The sequence below is a fragment of the Cajanus cajan genome, chromosome 1 (assembly GCF_000230855.2).
Source record: "Cajanus cajan strain Asha chromosome 1, NIPB_CcT2T_4, whole genome shotgun sequence".
Taxonomy (NCBI): Eukaryota; Viridiplantae; Streptophyta; class Magnoliopsida; order Fabales; family Fabaceae; genus Cajanus; species Cajanus cajan.
In genome coordinates, this window is record NC_138517.1 from 54,939,375 (window position 1) to 54,956,106 (window position 16,732).

The window sequence follows — 16,732 nt, forward strand, 5'->3', positions numbered from 1 at the left end:
TATTTAATTTCTCTCTCTCAAATCATCATTCTTACAAATTAAAATTAAATATGTATTTCTAATCCTCAATACATACAGTATCTAATGAGAATCTTCTAATTTTTCCAAAACCTAGCTTACAGGCACTTTTCTATAATTTCGTTCTCTCTCTCAGTTCATCATTCTTACAAATTAAATATGTATTTCTAATCCTCAATACATACATAATCTAATGGTATCATCAATTTCATATGTATTTCTAATCCTCAATACATGCAGAATATGTATGGGAAAATTAAATATGAGATTATTTAGAATACATATTTAATTTTCCTGTATCATCATTCTAATCCTCAATACATACAATAACTAATGGAAACATCAATTATAGAAAGAATACATATTCCCATTAGATTCTATAATTGAATATTCTAATTTTTCCAAAACCTAGCTTACAGCCACTTTTCTATAATTTCGTTCTCTCTCTCAGATCATCATTCTTACAAATTAAATTTGTATTTCTAATCCTCAATACATACAGAATCTAATGGAATATTCTAATTTTTCCAAAACCTAGATTACAGACACTTTTCTATAATTTCGTTCTCTCTCTCAGATCATCATTCTTACAAATTAAATATGTATTTCTAATCCTCAATACATAAAGAATCTAATGGGAATATTCTAATTTTTCCAAAACCTAGCTTACAGGCACTTTTCTATAATTTCGTTCTCTCTCTCAGTTGATCATTCTAACAAATTAAATATGTATTTCTAATCCTCAATACATACAGAATCTAATGGTAATATTCTAATTTTTCCAAAACCTAGCTTACAGACACTTTTCTATAATTTTGTTCTCTCTCTCAGATCATCATTCTTACAAATTAAATATGTATTTCTATTCCTTAATACATACAGAATCTAATGGGAATATTCTAATTTTTCCAAAACCTAGCTTACAGGCACTTTTCTATAATTTCGTTCTCTCTCTCAATTCATCATTCTAACAAATTTAATATGTATTTCTAAACCTCAATACATAATCAGATTAAATATGTAAGAATGATGATCTGAGAGCAAGAACGAAATTATAGAAAAGTGCCTGTAAGCTAGGTTTTGTAAGAATTACTATATTTCTGTTGGAGAAATTGATGATTCCATTAGATTCTTTATGTATTGAGGATTAGAATGATGATACAGGAAAATTAAATATGTATTTCTAATCCTCAATACATACAGAATCTAATGGGAATATTCTAATTTTTCCAAAACCTAGCTTATAGGCACTTTTCTATAATTTCGTTCTCTCTCTCAGATCATCATTCTTACAAATTAAATATGTATTTCTAATCCTCAATACATACAGAATCTAATGGGAATCTTCTAATTTTTCCAAAACCTAGCTTACAGGCACTTTTCTATAATTTCGTTCTCTCTGTCAGATCATCATTCTTACAAATTAAATATGAATTTCTAATCCTCAATACATACAGAATCTAATGGGAATATTCTAATTTTTCCAAAACCTAACTTATAGGCACTTTTCTATAATTGCGTTCTCTCTCTTAGTTCATCATTCTTACAAATTAAATATGTATTTATAATCCTCAATACATACAAAATCTAATGGGAATATTCTAATTTTTCAAAAATTAGATACTGTAATTTATAATTGAAATTAGAATCTTTCTGTTTGAGGATTCTTTATGTATTTCTATTTCTCTCAGATCGCCATTCTTGCAAATTAAATATGTATTTCTATTCCTCAATACAAATATTCTAATTCTTGGATTCTAATTTTTCAATAATTTCATTCTCTCTCCCAGATCATCATTCTTAGAAATTAAATATGTATTTCTATTCCTCAATACATACAGTATCTAATGGGAATCTTCTAATTTTTCCAAAACCAAGCTTACAGGCACTTTTCTATAATTTCGTTCTCTCTCTCAGTTCATCATTCTAACAAATTAAATATGTATTTCTCGTATCTCTAATCCCCAATACATACAGTATCTAATGGGATGATCAATTTCATATGTATTTCTAATCCTCAACACATACAAAATCTAATGGCATCATCAACTTCTCAAACAGAAATATTCTAATTTTTCCAAAACCTAGCTTACAGGCACTTTTATATAATTTCGTTCTCTCTCTCAAATCATCATTCTTGCAAATTAAATATGTATTTCTAATCCTCAATACATAGAGAGAATATGTATTTCTAATCCTCAATACATACAGAATCTAATAGGAATATTCTAATTTTTCCAAAACCTAGCTTATAGGCACTTTCTCTCTCTCAGGTCATCATTCTAACAAATTAAATATGTATTTCTAATCCTCAACACATAAAGAATCTAATGGAAATATACTATTACAAATTAGAATCTAATGGGATCATCAATTTTGGAATCTAGATACTGTATGTAATGAGGATTAGAAATACATATTTCTAATTTTTCCAAAACCTAGCTTACAGGCACTTTTCTATAATTTCGTTCTCTCTCTCAGATCATCATTCTAACAAATTAAATATGTATTTCTAATCCTCAATACATACAGAATCTAATGGGAAAATTCTAATTTTTCCAAAACCTAGCTTATAGTCACTTTTCTATAATTTCGTTCTCTCTCTCAGATCATCATTCTTACAAATTAAATATGTATTTCTAATCCTCAATACATACAGAATCTAATGGGAATCTTCTAAATTTTCCAAAACCTAGCTTACAGGCACTTTTCTATAATTTGTAAGAATGATGATCTGAGAGAGAGAATGAAATTATAGAAAAATTAGAATCTTTCTGTTTGAGAATGTGATGATTCCATTTGATTCTTTATGTATTGAGGATTAGAATGAAATTATAGAAATATTCTCATTAGATTCTGTATGTATTGAGGATTAGAAATACATATTTAATTAGAAAATAGAGAGAAATACATATTCTAAATATTACTAGAATCTAATTTCTGTATATTGGAAAAATTAGAATATTCCCATTAGATTCTGCATCTTTTGAGGATTAGAAATATTCCCATTAGATTCTGTGTGGAATTGAGGATTAGAAATACATATTTAATTTGCAAGAATGATGATCTGAGAGAGAGAACAAAATTTGAGGAACAGAAATACATATTTAAATTGATGATCCCATTATAGAAATATTTTAATTCTAATTAGCTTACAGGCACTTTTCTATAATTTCGTTCTCTCTCTCAGATCATCATTCTTACAAATTAAATATGTATTTCTAATCCTCAAATACATACATAATCTAATGAGAATATTTCTAAAACTCTCTCAGTTCATCATTCCTACAAATTAAATATGTATTTCTAATCCTCAATACATACAGAATCTAATGGGAATCTTCTAAATTTTCCAAAACCTAGCTTACAGGCAATTTTCTATAATTTGTAAGAATGATGATCTGAGAGAGAGAACGAAATTATAGAAAAATTAGAATCTTTCTGTTTGAGAATGTGATGATTCCATTTGATTCTTTATGTATTGAGGATTAGAATGAAATTATAGAAATATTCTCATTAGATTCTGTATGTATTGAGGATTAGAAATACATATTTAATTAGAAAATAGAGAGAAATACATATTCTAAATATTACTAGAATCTAATTTCTGTATATTGGAAAAATTAGAATATTCCCATTAGATTCTGCATCTTTTGAGGATTAGAAATATTCCCATTAGATTCTGTGTGGAATTGAGGATTAGAAATACATATTTGATTTGCAAGAATGATGATCTGAGAGAGAGAACAAAATTTGAGGAACAGAAATACATATTTAAATTGATGATCCCATTATAGAAATATTTTAATTCTAATTAGCTTACAGGCACTTTTCTATAATTTCGTTCTCTCTCTCAGATCATCATTCTTACAAATTAAATATGTATTTCTAATCCTCAAATACATACATAATCTAATGAGAATATTTCTAAAACTCTCTCAGTTCATCATTCTTACAAATTAAATATGTATTTCTAATCCGCAATACATACAGAATCTAATGGGAATATTCTAATTTTACCAAAACCTAGCTTACAGAAATACATATTATAATGGGAATATTCTAATTTTAAATTTGTATTTCTAATCCTCAATACATACAGAATCTAATGGGATCATCAATTTCTCAAACAGAAAGATTCTCAAACAGAAATATTTTAATTTTTCCAAAACCTAGCTTACAGGCACTTTTCTATAATTTCGTTCTAATCCTCAATACATACAGAATCTAATGCGAATATTCTAATTTTTCCAAAACCTAGCTTACAGACACTTTTCTATAATTTTGTTCTCTCTATCAGATCATCATTCTTACAAATTAAATATGTATTTCTAATCCTCAATACATACAGAATCTAAAGTGTCTATAAGCTAGGTTTTGGAAAAATTAGAATATTCCCATTAGATTCTATATGTATTGAGGATACGAAATACATATTTAATTTGTAAGAATGGTGATCTGAGAGAGAGAACGAAATTATAGAAAAGTGCCTGTAAGCTAGGTTTTGGAAAAATTAGAATATTCCCATTAGATTCTATATGTATTAAGGATTAGAAATACATATTTAATTTGTAAGAATGATGATCTGAGTGAGAGAACGAAATTATAGAAAAGTGCCTGTAAGCTAGGTTTTGGAAAAATTAAATCTAACGAAATCATATTTTATTTTCCCATACATATTCTGCATGTATTGAGGATTAGAAATACATATGAAATTGAATATTCTAATTTTTCCGAAACCTAGCTTACAGGCACTTTTCTATATTTTCATTCTCTCTCTCAGTTTGTATTTCTAATCCTCAATACATACAGTATCTAATGGGAATATTCTATAATTTCGTTCTCTCTCTCAGATCATCATTCTTACAAATTAAATATGTATTCTAAATATTCTTACAGGCTAGGTTTTGGAAAAATTAGAATATTCCCATTGGATTCTGTATGTATTTGAGGATTAGAAATACATATTTAATTTCTAAGAATGATGATCTAACAGAGAGAACGAAATTATAGAAAAGTGTCTGTAAGCTAGGTTTTTGAAGTATTAGAATATTCCCATTAGATTCTGTATGTATTGAGGATTAGAAACACATATTTAATTTGTAAGAATGATGATCTGAGAGAGAGAATTAGAATATTCCCATCAGATCATCATTCTTGCAAATTAAATATGTATTTCTATCTCTCTCTCTCTCTCAGTTCATCATTCTTACAAATTAAATATGTATTTCCATTAGATTCTTTATGTATTGAGGATTAGAATGATGATACAGGAAATACATATAGAATCTAATGGAAATATTCTAATTTTTCAAAAACCTAGCTTACAGGCACTTTTCTACATTTTCGTTCTCTCTCCTAGATCATCATTCTTACAAATTCAATATGTATTTCTAATCCTCAATAGATAAAGAATCTAATGGGATCATCCATTTCTCAAATAGAAATATTCTAATTTTTCCAAAACCTATCTTAAAGGCACTTTTCTATAATTTCGCTCTCTCTCACATCATCATTCTTACAGATTAAATATGTATTTCTAATCCTCAATACATACAGAATCTAATGGGATCATCAATTTCTCAAACAGAAATATTCTACTTTTTCCAATACCTAGCTTACAGGCACTTTTCTATAATTTCGTTCTCTCTCCCAGATCATCATTCTTTCAAATTAAATATGTATTTCTAATCCTCAATACATACAGAATCTAATGGGATCATCAATTTTCTCATACAGAAATATTCTAATTTTTCCAAAACCTAGCTTAAAGGCACTTTTCTATATGTTCGTTCTCTCTCCCTGATCATCATTCTTACAAATTCAGTATGTATTTCTAATCCTCAATACATACAGAATCTAATGGGATAATCAATTATCTCATACAGAATTATTCTAATTTTTCCAAAACCTAGCTTACGGGCACTTTTCTATAATTTCGTTCTCTCTCCCAGATCATCATTCTTACAAATTAAATTTGTATTTCTAATCCTTAATAAAGACAGAATCTAATGGGATCATTAATTTCTCAAACAGAAATATTCTAATTTTTCCAAAACCTAGCTTACAGACACTTTTCTATAATTTTGTTTTCTGTCTCAGATCATCATTCTTACAAATTAAATATGTATTTCTAATCCTCAATACATATAGAATCTAATGGGATCATCAATTATCTCAAACAGAAATATTCTAATTTTTCCAAAACCTAGCTTACAGGCACTTTTCTATAATTTCGTTCTCTCTCCCAGATCATCATTCTTACAAATTAAATATGTATTTCTAATCCTCAATACCTAATGAATCTAATGGGATCATCAATTTCTCAAACATAAATATTCTAATTTTTCCAAAACCTAGCTTACAGGCACTTTTCTATATTTTTGTTCTCTCTCCCTGATCATCATTCTTACAAATTAAATATGTATTTCTAATCCTCAATACATATAGAATCTAATGGGATCATCAATTATCTCAAACAGAAATATTCTAATTTTTCCAAAACCTAGCTTACAGGCACTTTTCTATAATTTCGTTCTCTCTCCCAGATCATCATTCTTACAAATTAAATATGTATTTCTAATCCTCAATACCTAATGAATCTAATGGGATCATCAATTTCTCAAACATAAATATTCTAATTTTTCCAAAACCTAGCTTAGAGGCACTTTTCTATATTTTTGTTCTCTCTCCCTGATCATCATTCTTACAAATTCAGTATGTATTTCTAATCCTCAATACATACAGAATCTAATGGGATCATCAATTATCTCATACAGAAATATTCTAATTTTTCCAAAACCTAGCTTAAAGGCACTTTTCTATATGTTCGTTGTGACACCCTTCTACCCCATAATAGATAAGTAACAACAATAAGAGTCTCATCATTAACTATAAACAACAAATACATCTCATATAATTACCAAACATCATTTTTTTTTCAATCATACAAGCTTTCATACACATGCTCACTATATGCTTATACACATCTCCTCTCCTAAGAGTCTCAACTTGGCACTCTGCACAATGGGCGTACCTCGTCAATTCCCTTAGTTGTTGCCAATGCAGGCATACCGTTCTCACACCCTTCCAGGGCCGGTATGTTGCACGGTTAAACACCTGATATGAACCCAGAGGGATGGATTCGTTTTACGGATCTATCTAGGTTGGAAAGCTCATAATTAAGAAATTAAAAGAAAAAAATATGGATTGAGGTAAGAAATGGAAGAACAACGCCACAATCCCTAAAGATTGATAAGTTGAGGAAGATTCGCCACTTTGAATTAGGAAATTCAAGGATAAGAATCAAAAGTAGTTCCTAAGAACCTAAAGAGAGAAAATCCTCTCAATTGGAAAAATATCCAAATTCTGAATAATTCATTTTCTCCCCCCAAACTTTTACAAATGGTTCCTATTTATAAGCTTAGATGGGCAAGATGACATAAGTTCCCACTAACACTTAATATTGACTCTTCACTAGCCCACTAACTAAGCAATAAATTCCCACTAGCATTTATTTCCCCTTAGCAACCTAAAAGGCAAGGCAACCTATCATATTTATTTAATAAAATAAAATAAAACGAAAATTACATTAAAAATAGGATAATGAACTTATTAATTATTCAGTCCCAAACTACTTAAATTCCTAGTCCATTATTGCTTCTTCTTGATTCACATACCAAATGATATGAACCCAGAGGGATGGATTCGTTTTACGGATCTATCTAGGTTGGAAAGCTCATAATTAAGAAATTAAAAGAAAAAAATATGGATTGAGGTAAGAAATGGAAGAACAACGCCACAATCCCTAAAGATTGATAAGTTGAGGAAGATTCGCCACTTTGAATTAGGAAATTCAAGGATAAGAATCAAAAGTAGTTCCTAAGAACCTAAAGAGAGAAAATCCTCTCAATTGGAAAAATATCCAAATTCTGAATAATTCATTTTCTCCCCCCAAACTTTTACAAATGGTTCCTATTTATAAGCTTAGATGGGCAAGATGACATAAGTTCCCACTAACACTTAATATTGACTCTTCACTAGCCCACTAACTAAGCAATAAATTCCCACTAGCATTTATTTCCCCTTAGCAACCTAAAAGGCAAGGCAACCTATCATATTTATTTAATAAAATAAAATAAAACGAAAATTACATTAAAAATAGGATAATGAACTTATTAATTATTCAGTCCCAAACTACTTAAATTCCTAGTCCATTATTGCTTCTTCTTGATTCACATACCAAATGATATGAACCCAGAGGGATGGATTCGTTTTACGGATCTATCTAGGTTGGAAAGCTCATAATTAAGAAATTAAAAGAAAAAAATATGGATTGAGGTAAGAAATGGAAGAACAACGCCACAATCCCTAAAGATTGATAAGTTGAGGAAGATTCGCCACTTTGAATTAGGAAATTCAAGGATAAGAATCAAAAGTAGTTCCTAAGAACCTAGAGAGAGAAAATCCTCTCAATTGGAAAAATATCCAAATTCTGAATAATTCATTTTTTCCCCCCAAACTTTTACAAATGGTTCCTATTTATAAGCTTAGATGGGCAAGATGACATAAATCCCCACTAACACTTAATATTGACTCTTCACTAGCCCACTAACTAAGCAATAAATTCCCACTAGCATTTATTTCCCCTTAGCAACTTAAAAGGCAAGGCAACCTATCATATTTATTTAATAAAATAAAATAAAACGAAAATTACATTAAAAATAAGATAATGAACTTATTAATTATTCAGTCCCAAACTACTTAAATTCCTAGTCCATTATTGCTTCTTCTTGATTCACATCACAGCGGCCCGTGCAAAGGCAATCCACCCACCGTTAAACCCTCTGTGGCCAGTGAGCTGCGCAGTTAAACACCTAACGGCCCACGCATGGAATGCCTCCCGTCATGGTCCCCCCTGTCTCAACCCCTCTCTGGGCCCAGGGTCCAATGCAATATAGCCACGTCTGGCTTCTCAAGCACCACATGCAACTCATAAGTCTCATGCAACTCATGCATCCCACGTAACTCATAATTAATGCATCTCCATTATATAACATCGTCACATGTCAATAACAATCCATGCAATATCATCCTCACATGCTAGGTACCTATCATTAAGTTATCAACATCATAGATCACAAATTTCACATAATTCTTCACACACATCACAATATCTATGACATTCAGTTAATAATTTAACCATAACGCGAGATATACATATCCTTTCTAAGTGATCCCAACTCCATTAGAATCCTAACATCAATATCTACAACTTTCATGAAGAATACAAATCCTAATAAAGTCGTTTAGGTTACCATTCAGGGCTCACAAAAATTGATGTTGTGGTTCGCACACAGATTGGAAGGCTCAAATTACAACTCACATAACTTGATCAAATATTAATATTTTTACACGATTCTTGTGTCTAAATGGTAGCTCCAGATGTCTAGTTTCTAACAAAACAAACGGCACTCAATTTGGATAACTACGCAGAAAGATATCGCAAAATTACAAACGTATGTTGGGGTCCCGACGCCCGACGCCCAAAACTGGCGCTGAGCGCCCAAATCTCTGCCTAGATTCCCCTCTGTGAAATTAAACCTTCGTTTTACGAGTTTCAACAATGTTTTTACCAATTTTCACTACTTCTACACCCCGTTGGTTCAGTTTAACTCCATTTATATTCTTCATACGTTCCAAATCATCCATACACATCTCAAGCCTCAAAAATTGGTTTCCATTGGTTTTACAAAAAAAATCTAAACTCTTCTTAACACATAAAATTCAAGTCATCAAATTTAAGGATAAAGAATTAACAAGAAAGCCCCAATGGAATTCAAAGACAATTCAAGAAATAAGTTCTTCCAAATGAATTAAGAATTTAGAACATCGATTGCACAGATAATCGTTCAGAATTTTAAATAGAGTTCCTAGAGGGACTTAGGGATTGCCCTCACTACCCGAACACCCCTATATTCACATATGAAGAAACTCATCTCCCCCGTACCTGGATGAGCAGAAGATGAATGGTCTTGGTGTGATCTAAGATCGTTCCTGAGTACTCTTCCTTAGAGCTCTTTGTTTCTCCTCTTTTTTTCCCTAACCCTTCAGAACGCAAATGAGGCAGATAAGGTTAACACCACCTGACTCCTTTCTTAAAATTAATCCATTGGACTGGGTCAACCCAACCCATTTTCCTTCTCTTCTAACCCACTTCTAATTTTCCTCAAAATAATTAAATAAAATAAATACATGTATATTATAAAATATTTTTTCTCTATAATAATAATATATTTCTGACCCTAAATATAATAATATAATTTCAATAACAAAATATCATATAAAATCAACCTTCTCTTAAAACATATAAATATTTATTTAAAAATGCTAATAAAAATACTTATTTAATACGTACAAAATAATTGTCCAAAATAATTATTTAAAACGTACAAAATAATATTCCTCTATAATTATTAAAATAATTATGACCAAATACCATATAATAATAATAATAATAATAACCTTTTTGAAAATTGGGGTGTTACAATACCTTATTGATGTACAACTCTATCAATTTCACCAAAGGATATCTAAAGGTAAAACAAGTAAACTTGGCGAGTCTATCCACTAAAACACAAATAGAATCGATCTCTTAAGTATCTCAGACAAACCTACAATTAAGGTCTATCCACTCACCATTACAGTTCCAAAATGGGACGTCTAAGTGCTACAAAATTCCAAAAGACTTCTTGCATACTAAACACGAGCATACAATTTCTCTACTCCTCTCTTCACCTTAGGCTACCATGCTTCCGCTGCACCACTCTGATACATCCTCCTAAGGTCCCGATACATCTCAGTAGCTCCTAAATGAATGTCCTTCCTCTAAAATCATCTTTCTTAATTGAAGGTTACTAAGCACCCAAATTTGTTCTTGCACCTCAAAATAACATCGATTCTACTCAAAAAAATTATCTACACTCCTACCAATCTTTTCCACTTGGTTCTCTAAGAAAGGCTCTAACTCCTAGGCTTCTCTAATCTCATCCATTAATTCACTAGTCACTTTCAACATAATCAATTCAATGCTCCTAAGGATAATCTCACACACAAAGCATAAGTCTCTAAATTCTTCAATCAAATCCAACCCTTAAATCATCATAAACGATATACCAGAGGTTATCATAATCAAGGCATCTGCTACAACATTGGTTTTACTTCTATGATCATCTCTAAAGATTAAGCACCTAAGCGTAAGTTCACTAGGTATACATATCAGATCTCTAATTTCACCACTCCATCTACACCCAAGTCAAACTCTTATCCATCACCTTATCCTATAGCCTCATATCTTGTCACCAAAATTGTGCTTCTCCAATTTCCTTCAACAATCCATTCGTTACTCAAGTCATACTTAGTCTCACACTACTAAGAGTAACCTTATAAGCCAAACTTAAATCTCTAATTTGAGCCAAAAGGATTCATCTCTCTAATCATAAGGGAAGATAAATATAAAGGTTTCCTACACAAAACATCGGTCACCACAATAGCTTTACTCAATTAACAACTAAGTTTGAAATATTAGTCCTCTAGAAATTAAACTATCTCTTTAGTCACATAATTAACTACTCAGTCAACAGATAATTAAGGCTCTAACGATCAAAAAATACTTCAAGCTTGGAATCATATACATAATGTCTCCAAATCTTAGTATAAATATTAAAGCTACTAACTCAAGGTCATAGATAAGAAAATTCCTCTCATGAATTTTCAATTGCCTAAAATCATAACCTACTACCTTTCCTTCTTGTCACAATACTCCTCCCAAACATATCTTTAGAAGCATAACTATATATCACAAAAGGCTTACTAAGATCGGCCAATGCTCACACTAGCGCACTAGTCGATCTTTCCTTAAGAATTTGGAAACTACTATCACACTTACTATCTCACACAAAAATAACACTCTTCTTACTCAATATGTTCAAAGGTAATGCTATCTTAGAAAGTTACTCAATAAATATCCAACAACAATGAGCTAATCCAAGAAACTCATAACCTCGCTAATAGACTCATGTATCTCTCACTTAAGCACAACTTCTATCTTAGATAGATCTACGTTATACCTCCGCAAGAAAATTACATGGCCTAGAACACTCATCTCATACAGTCAAAAATCATACTTAGATAATCTATCCTAAATTTATCTTGGATATATCTTCACACTTAACTCTTAATATGGTGATATCACATCCTAAGATCAATCTCATTAATACACAAACATCCACTAATTGATCCATAAAGTCATCTATCCTCATATATACATACATGCATATCAAATCATATTAGAATACCTACTTTAAAATCTTCATATATACTATCCCTAAGCATATACGAATCAATCATCGTTTACACCATAAAGCATGAATCAACTTTACCACATAACAACATACAATCTTAAACAACCTCTCAATCCACCTAACATCTTAGAATCATGACAAAAATCAATTTTTTATCCTTGCATTGTCTAACGATTCAAAAATATCATGACATCATACATATCCCTTCAACAATGATCAAAGAAAATGATACCTAGAGAGTTATACTCATCCAAATGATCTCAAACCTATCTCAAAAGAAAGCTAAGAGAATAAGTTAAAACTCTTATGAAGACATAAAATTCTAAAAGATCCTCTTCTTAGCTAAAAATTTCAAAAACCGCAGCAGATATATTCGGCGCTTACAGCTAGACCTTTGATCACCAAAGTAGCTATAACTGGAGTTCTAGACCTCCGTTTTACCTGATTCCAATTCCATTGGAAAGATAACGTCTAAGGCTACAACTTTTATGAAGATCATAAAATCTAAATCTGTCAATATGGTAGTCATAATGGCACAACAAAACTGCAGCGAAAATATCCTCTACACCAAACAGCAATAGTATATCAATATATCTAAGGCCACAAAAATACATCAACCCTTCCAAACTCACACCTCAACTTCATATTCAAGCTTCCCACTACAATCGTAAACCAAACAACTCACATATTTAGCACAATAGACTTAGAAAATAAAACTCACATGCTACCTAAACCATAAACGGTAAACATGCCAACACCAACACTCAAGGGAATTACCAACATTTCAATCTCTCGTCAAGGATACCAAAACTCCAATTCTCATATACAACCTCCTTGGATTCAATCGCTACAACTATAGATTCTAGAAACTCCATTAACCGTAAACTCTCGACAAATCAATGTCTCACCCAAATCTAAGGTCACAATAATTTCTAGTTGATTAGCAAGGCTTCGTCCACTACTACTGGCACATATGCTTGCAATACGAGCGATACCACTCAACCACTACTTCTTACGTAAGCAAGAAGTATCAAAACAAATAAGCAATCATGAATAGCCTCAACTAAGCTATATCATGTCTTTTAGCCAAATTCTGAGAAAACAATATAAGTGTAAGCACAACACTACCAACACAAGGGAAACATCATCATCATCATCATCATCATTATCCTCATCATAAAGCAAAACATATTCCATCATTCATCTACCAAACAAGCATAGTAGACTCATAACTCATGGCCGATTGGATCGACCTGCTCTGATACCACTAAATGTGACACCCTTCTACCCCATAATAGATAAGTAACAACAATAAGAATAATTCAATAAATATAACATCAAGAAGGGTCCACATATTTTAATAAAAACTCATAGGTTCACAAGTCTTGAAATAAATAGAAATAATAATAATAATAATAATAATAAAGTTTTACTCTTAAAAGAAAATTATCAAGGTCTCTAAAGAAAAATGAAAGGGATCCAGAATTTACAAATATAAGGTGAATATAAAACTCCTAAAAATAAGTCTCCTCAAACGACAAATAACAATTCATAACTAAAGCATCCTAAATTCATGCCCCAATGTCACATCCTATCAGAGCAGAACCCTTTCCCTTTAGAACTCAACACTATGAGTGCCTTCATCTTCACCTAAAAGAAAACCACATAAAAACAGGACGGTGAGAGATAGATAACATCATATATGAACATAGAGCTATCCAATTCCCACCCCACACCGTGCACCAAAAAATCATCATTAACTATAAACAACAAATACATCTCATATAATTACCAAACATCATTTTTTTTCAATCATACAAGCTTTCATACACATGCTCACTATATGCTCATACACATCTCCTCTCCTAAGAGTCTCAACTTGGCACTCCGCACAATGGGCGTACCTCGTCAATTCCCTTAATTGTTGCCAATGCGGGCATACCGTTCTCACACCCTTCCAGGGCCGGTATGTTGCACGGTTAAACACCCAGCGGCCCGTGCAAAGGCAATCCACCCACCGTTAAACCCTCTGTGGCCAGTGAGCTGCGCAGTTAAACACCCAACAGCCCACGCATGGAATGCCTCCCGTCATGGTCCCCCCTGTCTCAACCCCTCTCTGGGCCCAGGGTCCAATGCAATATAGCCACGTCTGGCTTCTCAAGCACCACATGCAACTCATAAGTCTCATGCAACTCATGCATCCCACGTAACTCATAATTAATGCATCTCCATTATATAACATCGTCACATGTCAATAACAATCCATGCAATATCATCCTCACATGCTAGGTACCTATCATTAAGTTATCAACATCATAGATCACAAATTTCACATAATTCTTCACACACATCACAATATCTACGACATTCAGTTAATAATTGAACCATAACTCGAGATATACATATCCTTTCTAAGTGATCCCAACTCCATTAGAATCCTAACATCAATATATACAACTTTCATGAAGAATACAAATCCTAATAAAGTCGTTTAGGTTACCATTCAGGGCTCACAAAAATTGATGTTGTGGTTCGCACACAGATTGGAAGGCTCAAATTACAACTCACATAACTTGATCAAATATTAATATTTTTACAGGATTCTTGTGTCTAAATGGTAGCCCCAGATGTCTAGTTTCTAACAAAACAAACGGCACTCGATTTGGATAACTACGCAGAAAGATATCGCAAAATTACAAACGTATGTCGGGGTCCCGACGCCCGACGCCCAAAACTGGCGCTGAGCGCCCAAATCTCTGCCCAGACTCCCCTCTGAGAAATTAAACCTGCGTTTTACGAGTTTCAACAAAGTTTTTACCAATTTTCACTACTTCTACACCCCGTTGGTTCAGTTTAACTCCATTTATATTCTTCATACGTTCCAAATCAATCCATACACATCTCAAGCCTCAAAAATTGGTTTCCATTGGTTTTACAAAAAAAATCTAAACTCTTCTTAACACATAAAATTCAAGTCATCAAATTTAAGGATAAAGAATTAACAAGAAAGCCCCAATGGAATTCAAAGACAATTCAAGAAATAAGTTCTTCCAAATGAATTAAGAATTTAGAACATCGATTGCACAGATAATCGTTCAGAATTTTAAATAGAGTTCCTAGAGGGACTTAGGGATTGCCCTCACTACCCGAACACCCCTATATTCACATATGAAGAAACCCATCTCCCCCGTACCTGGATGAGCAGAAGATGAATGGTCTTGGTGTGATCTAAGATCGTTCTTGAGTACTCTTCCTTAGAGCTCTTTGTTTCTCCTCTTTTTTCCCTAACCCTTCAGAACGCAAATGAGGCAGATAGGGTTAACACCACCTGACTCCTTTCTTAAAATTAATCCATTCGACTGGGTCAACCCAACCCATTTTCCTTCTCTTCTAACCCACTTCTAATTTTCCTCAAAATAATTAAATAAAATAAATACATGTATATTATAAAATATTTTTTCTCTATAATAATAATATATTTCTGACCCTAAATATAATAATATAATTTCAATAACAAAATATCATATAAAATCAACCTTCTCTTAAAACATATAAATATTTATTTAAAAATGCTAATAAAAATACTTATTTAATACGTACAAAATAATTGTCCAAAATAATAATTATTTAAAACGTACAAAATAATATTCTTCTATAATTATTAAAATAATTATGACCAAATACCATCTAATAATAATAATAATAAAATTTTTGAAAATTGGGGTGTTACATTCGTTCTCTCTCCCTGATCATCATTCTTACAAATTCAGTATGTATTTCTAATCTTCAATACATACAGAATCTAATGGGATCATCAATTTCTCAAACATAAATGTTCTAATTTTTCCAAAACCTAGCTTACAGGCACTTTTCTATAATTTCGTTCTCTCTCCCAGATCATTAGTCTTACAAATTAAATATGTATTTCTAATCCTCAATACATACAGAATCTAATGGGATCATCAATTTCTCAAACAGAAATATTCTAAGTTTTCCAAAACCTAGCTTACAGGCACTTTTCTATAATTTCGTTCTCTCTCCCAGATCATCATTCTTACAAATTAAATATGTATTTCTAATCCTCAATACATACAGAACCTAATGGGATCATCAATTTATCAAATAGAAATATTCTAATTTTTCCAAAACCTAGCTTACGGGCACTTTTCCATAATTTCACTCTCTCTCCCAGATCATCATTCTTACAAATATGTATTTCTAATCCTCAATACATACAGAATCTAATGGGATCATCAATTTCTCAAACATAAATATTCTAATTTTTCCAAAACCTAGCTTACAGGCACTTTTCTATAATTTCGTTCTCTCTCCCAGATCATTAGTCTTACAAA